Raw genomic sequence first — 7266 nt, 5'->3', positions numbered from 1 at the left:
TGCAACTTGTAATTTGATCTGCTACTCTTAAAAATTATACAATTATGTTCCTTTTCCCTCTAGTTATACAAATAAACAAACAACAAAGAGAATTTAATGAGTCTATATTTGATCGGGTTTTTTTCCAAAGTAGCAATATTTTATCAAGTATAAACAACCCAAAATTTGGAGAGGTTTATATATGATTATTTTTTTCTAGAATATAAAACTATAAGTAAACGAAGTAAAATTGTGAGGTGGATTGCTATCTTCAGCAATTTTGCATCAATATATACCTGTTAAATTATTCAGAGATCAGTCACAATCCTATAATGTGGTAGATACAACAGTTTTGGTTTGTTTTAAAATGTGAAGAATATTAAATAAATGTTAAATTAAAGAATTTATCAAAAGTCGTGGGACCTCAAATTAGAAGATAAAAATGATTTTCCAGATAATGTCTACTCATTGATATTCAAATTCCCCTCTACAACTCTCCTTAAAGCCTGTCAAATCTGTCCAGGAAGAATATACCAAATAACTTGGTATCCCTAACAGGTAACTTTTGTTTACTTTTGCAAAGCATGGGGCAAATAGAAAGACCAAACAGGGATTCCCTATTTGATGCTGATGGCAGGAGGCATACACCATATCCAGAACATTTGGCTTCAACCATATCACAAACTTTCCATATCCACTACACAAATACTATATATAAAAACATAACCTGCATCTCAGATACCCAGATTCTCATAAAACATAAATTCTGTGAGAGGGGAAAGAGGTGGTCTTCACTGACTATTGTACCCTAAAGCTCATCAATGTGCCCAAGAGTTAATGACAATCTAAATTTATTATGCAAAATGAAATAAGCACATATAAATCATCTGACCAGTGTTCCACCACCTGTATTTTATGACTATGTTTATTTTATGCTGCTTGTTTGAAGCATACAACCATCCTTTCTTGTCTTCTGTGACATATGATAAAAACTGTGGTGCGATATTTGGTTTTAATGTCAACCTGTCACAAATTAGAATCACCAAAGCTGGGAGACTCAGCCAAGAAATTGTCCTGATTACCTTAATTGGATGGGGAAGACCCAATCCAAGTGTGCTTATCTGGTAGTATCCCAGATTTAGAAAGGGGGCTTTGCTAAAGGAGGATTATCTTTTACTCTTATCTTTTACTCTCTTGGCTTTCTCTCTTATCAGCAGCGTGATCTACTATGCTGCTGCTGCTGTTGCTGCTTCTGCTTTCTTCTGTAACACCAGAGCCAGCCTTTCCAAGCTTCTGTCACTGGCTACGGACCAGAGGCTCCCCAGAAAACTTTTAGCACTGGGGGCAAGATTGGGACAGCTGAGGATCCAACCTCTTGCACTAAGCAACTACCAGTTTCTCAGCCTCCCATATGTGGCACAACTATTGTTACTATTTCATAGTAAGCTGATTTAATACATTCTTTTAGGATATGTACATTCAATCTATTAGTTTTGTTCCTAGAGAACCTAATGTGGTGGTTTGGATGTGGGCTCATGGGGAGTGTCACTGTTGGCAAGTGTGCTCTTGTTGGAGTGGGTGTGGCCATGATGGAGGAAGTGTGTCATTGGGGGAAATGGAGGGAGGCTTTAGGGATTCAGAAGACCAAGTCAGGCCCAGTGTCACTCTTTCTTTCTGCTGCCTGTGATTCAGATGCAGACCTCTCAGCTACCTTCAAAGTACCATGTCTGCCTGCATGAGGCCATGCTTTCCTCCATAATGACTATGAACCAAACCTCTGAACTGTAAACCAACCCCAATTGAATGTTTTCCTTTAGAGTTGCCATGGTCATCGTGCCTCTTCACAGCAATAAAACCCTAAGACATCTGGCTAAAATGCTTGTAACAGGGTATGTGTTACAGGAGGTAAATCAGGAACCAGCAATGAACTGAACGTAACGATTAGCAGCAATTCCAATGTTGTGGATATACATGACCCTGATTTTTGGAACATAGCCTTCAGAAAATCCTATCTACAGGCATTCTAGATATTTGTATCTATTGTATTTTAGTATTAGAAATCAACTTTGTGACAGTTTTATTAGTTTGCTTAAACATCTAAACCATTAGATACCGGAGATACAACTCAGCAGATAGGAGACAGTACTGTGTTTGCAGAGTGTCTGAGTTTGCTTCTCAGCACTCACATCAATGTCCTCCTGGCCTCTCCAGGCACCAGGCGTGCGCATGGTGCACATGCATACATGCAGGCAAACACTCACGTGTGTAATTAAAATAAGTAAATATTTTCAAAATAGTGTGCATAACTTTTTAAAATTACTGTTATTGATTAATACAGATTGTGTGTACTACCAGATGTGGTGCAAGAAGATCAATACCCAGTAAAGAACACCCATGCATACATATCGGAAACTTAGCAGACATTGTACAGCCTAGAAATTGATCTTTATTACATAGATCCTTAGTTCAGACGCTGTTATTGCATGATTGAGTACCTTGGATGAGTTAAGTCTTCTCTTCGTGTGTGTGTGTGTGTGTGTGTGTGTGTGTGTGTGTGTGTGTGTGTGTTTTAAATAGCAGTTTAGATTCTTGTATCTTAGCCTTTCTTCAAGCTGTGGTTGTACCGGGCAAACAAGCATAGAGTCATTACTCAGTGTGCGATAGCATTTGTAAACAGCAATGAGGTGGAAAACTAATTAAATGTGGCTGGAAATTATAAATTAGTTAACGTCACCTCCAAGTTCTCTTGGTGAATGGCTGCTGTAGGGGAGCGTGGAGCAGCTTTAGGAAAAGACTTTGCCTTTTGTAGAAAATGTGCCTAGGCCTCAAATTGGCAGTGAAACGGGGTTTCAGGAACTTGGGCCAAAGCTCTCCTCTTGTTTCTTGGCAAATGTGTGTTTGGCTGATTTCAGAGAGACTGCACAATTCCTATATGCTATGTGATGTGTAAAAGCTAAATCTAGAAAGTTCATTGTGTGTATTTATTCATTATCATATGTATGTATAATGTGGGGGGGGGTTGGAGGGAGTACAACATATGTGTATGGAGGTCAGAGAACAACTTTGTGGAGTCTGTTCTCTCCTTCCTTCTTTAGATGGCTTTTGGGGATTGAACTCAAATCTCCCGGCTTGCATAACAAGCACTTTTACCTCCTGAGCTATCTCCACTAGCTCAGGTTTCAATTCTTGTTTGGGGAAAACACAGTGTGTGGGAAAAATACTTTACCTGAACCAACCTTTTTAGAATTCTATTCTGTTAAACTATGCTGCAGTTAACTATAACCACATTTTTTTTTAAGTTTGGAAAGAGCTTTTCACACATGTCCCACAAGGAAAATCCATTTTGAGCTTAAAATTGATTTCCACTTATGTTGTAACAGATTGTGTAATCTCTGCATCTAAAACACGCTGCAGTCTGCCTACATTTAGGAGGCAAGTATCCGTATCCAACCAGCAGCCTTGCTACAGATTTTACTTGGGAATTAGTCCTCATTTCCTCCTTCATCATCTCCCCCATTTCCCCAACCCCATTCCAGATTTTTCTTTCCAGAAACTAGTTTGACCAATTCTTCCACCCCCAACAAACCATATGGCCAAAATCTAATCTGTTTTAACCTAAACCCTGGGCCAGTGACACAGAATCTAGCACTATAGGTTAGGCCATAGCAGTGTGCTTTCTGTCTTTAGAAAAGTGTTCAAGTTTAGTGAAAATAAAGAGATAGTTGAACGAAGAATTTGGCAGCCAGGGGGATTTGACATCCAAATATTTCAAAATATTTTCACTTGCAGTAGAAATATGCTCTTTCTCTTCAACCTTATCAGCACCCCATTCCTTGACGGCAAACAAGCAATGGAGGGAGGGGAGGGGGATGCTTAAAAGCAAAAAGCAGCCTTTTCCAGCTGGAGGGCAACTGTTTCCTAGGCTAGACATGAGGACAATGAATCCCTAAGCTTTGCCTCTCAAAAGTTCATATAGTGTGTGCTGCGGGGCACTCAAGGGAAATTTTGGAGGTGGTAGAGAGAAAATAAGTCTTCCACAACCTACCTGACATTTTAGCCACTTTGTGAGAACCCAGCTTCCCTTAAACAGCAAGAAAGAGCATCCTGTATGATATTCTCACTCTGTATAGGCCTTTGCCTTCCCTGCCTCGTGCATTCACATCACTGGATTCTGTGTCCACATGTCTGCTTTGAAGAGACACCATGACCAAGGCAACTCTTATAAAGGACAACGTTTAACTGGGGCTGGCTTACTGTTTCTGAGGCTCAGTCCATTACCATCAAAGCAGGAGCATGTTTACCATGCTGTGCTCAGGAAGGCATGTAGTGAAAGGAGCTGAGAGTTCTGTCTCTTGATCTGACTGCAACCAGGGGAAACTGACTCTTCCACACTCTGCAGAGATTCAAAGCCCAACTCCACAGTGATGCACTTTCTCCAACATGGCTACGCCTGCTCCAAAAGGCTGTACCTCCCAATACTGCCACTTCCCTTGGGCCAAGCATATTCAAACCACCACACTATATCATTGAATAGCTGGAAAGATTTTCTATGTCGCCTGACACCTGACCAGGATCTTACCTAGCAGGTGCTCGGGTTGTAATGGCTGGAGGCATGGATGGGTACCAAGGGAAGACAGCATGTGTACTTATTGTGAAACTTAACAGGTGTTGGAGCCTCATTTGAAATGAGTGGAAGATGGATTTCAATAATCGTCAACACAAGGCCCAATAGTCACCTCAAATTACAAACATTTAGAGCATTCTCTATCAGCTGATGAGGGGCCTCCTGGGTGTCTTTCAGGTCCTACTTATTGATAAAGCAAGCATCTGTATAATATACCCTTGCTCAAGCAAAAAGTGTGCAGGGATTGGGGCCAGGATGTGGGTTGGAAGTTGATAGTGAACCCTGTGAAGGATAGGGTAGTTCTGGATAAAGTTTTTCCTTCCTTTTCAGTATCTAAAGAAAAATTAAAGAGGGACTCAATTTCTCTGCTTCCGAAGTCAAGGATCCAGATCTGAACACCAATGAACGTAATTATCTATTAGAACAATACCAAGCATTTAATATCAATGAATCTTGTTTAACATGTTTTGGCTTATTAATTTTATTTTCTAAACAACTGTAAGTGTACATTTTTATTACTGTCTTCCTTGTCCCCATTCAATGAAGAAAATGAGCTGAAAGTAACAAAACTTGTAAGAACGGAGGCAGGGGAGAAAAGTAAAAGAAACGGGAATTGTTGCTAGTTCTTGGTGTACTGGAGGTAACGTCTCACCATATGAAGTGGGTTTTTGTTGACATTTAACAGGAGCAAAACAAACGCTTGAAACGGTTTTGTGATTTGCCTGGACTTGCAAAGCTAGTAAGTGACAGGAACAGAATTCAAACCCAAAGATGCAGGATACCAATTCCCGCGTCTCCATAGCAAGAGGGAAAACAGCTTCAAGGTCTTTAAAAGCTGCAGGCTGTTGTTCAGACTCAAAACAGGAGAAGCTGAAATGTTCGTCCTACATTGCTAACTCCGGCAAGCCTGGGATGATATCCTGGCTTTAGCTCAGGTCCTGGCTGTGGATTGGGAAATGATGGGCCAAGCCTCAAAGCCAGCTGGAGAGTACTAGCCAGGCACTGAGCAGTGGCAATGCTGCCAGGTGGAAGTTAAGCTTAGCAGGAAGTGCCTTGGAAATGCTCCGGATCCTAAAAGGGTAGATTTCCTGGTTCCCCATCCTCTGAGGTGGGCAGAGGGATGATTTGAACTCCTCCTTCAGGGAGAAGGGTGACAGCAGCTCCAAGTCCTTCATTCTGTCCTCCCTGGCTCCTCCCTCTTCTGAGTGTGTACTTTCTCCCCTGGTCACATGTCACTGGGCTTTGCTCCCTGGAGACAAGGACATAACTGTCCTTCAGCATTTTCTACCATCGCGTCGTAGACTGTCATTTTCCAAATCTGCTGAATTGATAAATCACCCAAACAAATGAAATTAGCATTTTTATGGGTATGATTCACGTGTTGACAGTTATACTTTTAAAATGTATTACTCCTTAATCCCTAAAGAAATTGGACGAGGCTTCATTTAGAAAAAGGACCACACACTGCTGCTGATTTCAAACTCAGCAGTTTTCAGGTGCTGTGACTCACAGAGATCAGGGGGAAAAGTATGTTAATTACCAAAATTACAATTCTCTACTTCTGGGTCCTAGTGTGGTTCTTCATTTTTAAAGTCCCATCAGTTTAATAACAATAAAAAATAAAAATAAAACAAAAAACACCAAAATGAAAAACTGAGGGCAAGAGAAGTGGCCCCTGGGCAGGAACAATATGATCCCTGCTCATGACACCAGGCTTGGCTGCAGGGTCGCCTAGTATTGCTGTTGCTACAAAGTTGGGGGACAGTGATTGTCCTGTGGGAGCCAAGGTCATACGAGTGAGTACCTTCTTAGTTCTTCAGGGGTATGGTCAGCTTCTGCATACCCCGGATCTTGTCTAGCAGGTCATTGATAAAGGCCTCGGTGGGTTTGTAACAGTCAACTAACAGCTCCTTGACTCTAGCGGCCCGGGTATCGTCACCTTCCAAGTCCAAGAGTTCATCCACATTTATCTCGAGCTCTGGGATTTCCTCTTCCTTGCAGTCGTAGAGACCTGTGAGCTGTTCTAAGATCCACTCCTCCAAGTTGAGGCGCTTCCGGAGCTCCTTGCGGTCATACTTGACGATGATCTTCCCTGGCCGTCTCATCTGACCATCTTCATCTGGGTTGTTCCCCAGGCCAGAGGTTTCGCCTGGAGTCCCAGGGGGACTCTGGAAGTAGACTCGGGGGCCCGTGTTGGCACTGCCTGGCTCCGGGCCTGGGTCAGTCAACGCTGGGCCCCCCGGGGGGCCACTGTCCGCCATGGCAGCGGGGCCACATGTGCGCCTGCGCAGCTGCCTCCCGGATCCCCACCCCCTCCCCTACTCCCTGGCTGACCAATGGGTCAGGTTAGCTCGTGGACTCAGGCTCTGGCCCTGGGTGGGGGGTTGGGGGGCAGCTGCCCTAGTGTTCTTGGTTCCCTACTACAGGATTACTAAATGAATACTATAATTGAAGTATAAATGGTATACTGCATGCAGTTATTATTATAATTATTATTGACAGTAAGTTATACAAGCTGATAGCAAAAAACAGGATGCCATGAGTATATTCGAAGATCCAGCAATGACTTTAAGAATTTGAAAGCATCAAAGGTCAATTTGAATAGGAGGTTGAAGAGGTAGGCAGGTAGGCCCTGGACATTCTATAACTTTATCAAAAAGTTA

At 42.3% G+C, this 7266-nt stretch overlaps 1 pseudogene across 1 annotated transcript; it reads right to left on the bottom strand.

The window, feature by feature from the left end:
* Positions 1 to 5078: 5078 nt before the first annotated feature.
* Positions 5079 to 6870, bottom strand: LOC117722640 (protein phosphatase 1 regulatory subunit 14B pseudogene; annotated as a pseudogene). The gene has a single exon (XR_013104544.1). The product of XR_013104544.1 is annotated as a protein phosphatase 1 regulatory subunit 14B pseudogene (transcript).
* Positions 6871 to 7266: the final 396 nt, after the last annotated feature.

This window comes from Arvicanthis niloticus, chromosome 17, assembly GCF_011762505.2.
Source record: "Arvicanthis niloticus isolate mArvNil1 chromosome 17, mArvNil1.pat.X, whole genome shotgun sequence".
Lineage (NCBI taxonomy): Eukaryota > Metazoa > Chordata > Mammalia > Rodentia > Muridae > Arvicanthis > Arvicanthis niloticus.
Note: the sequence above shows the minus strand (reverse complement) of the source record. Positions and strands in the feature narration are given on the sequence as shown.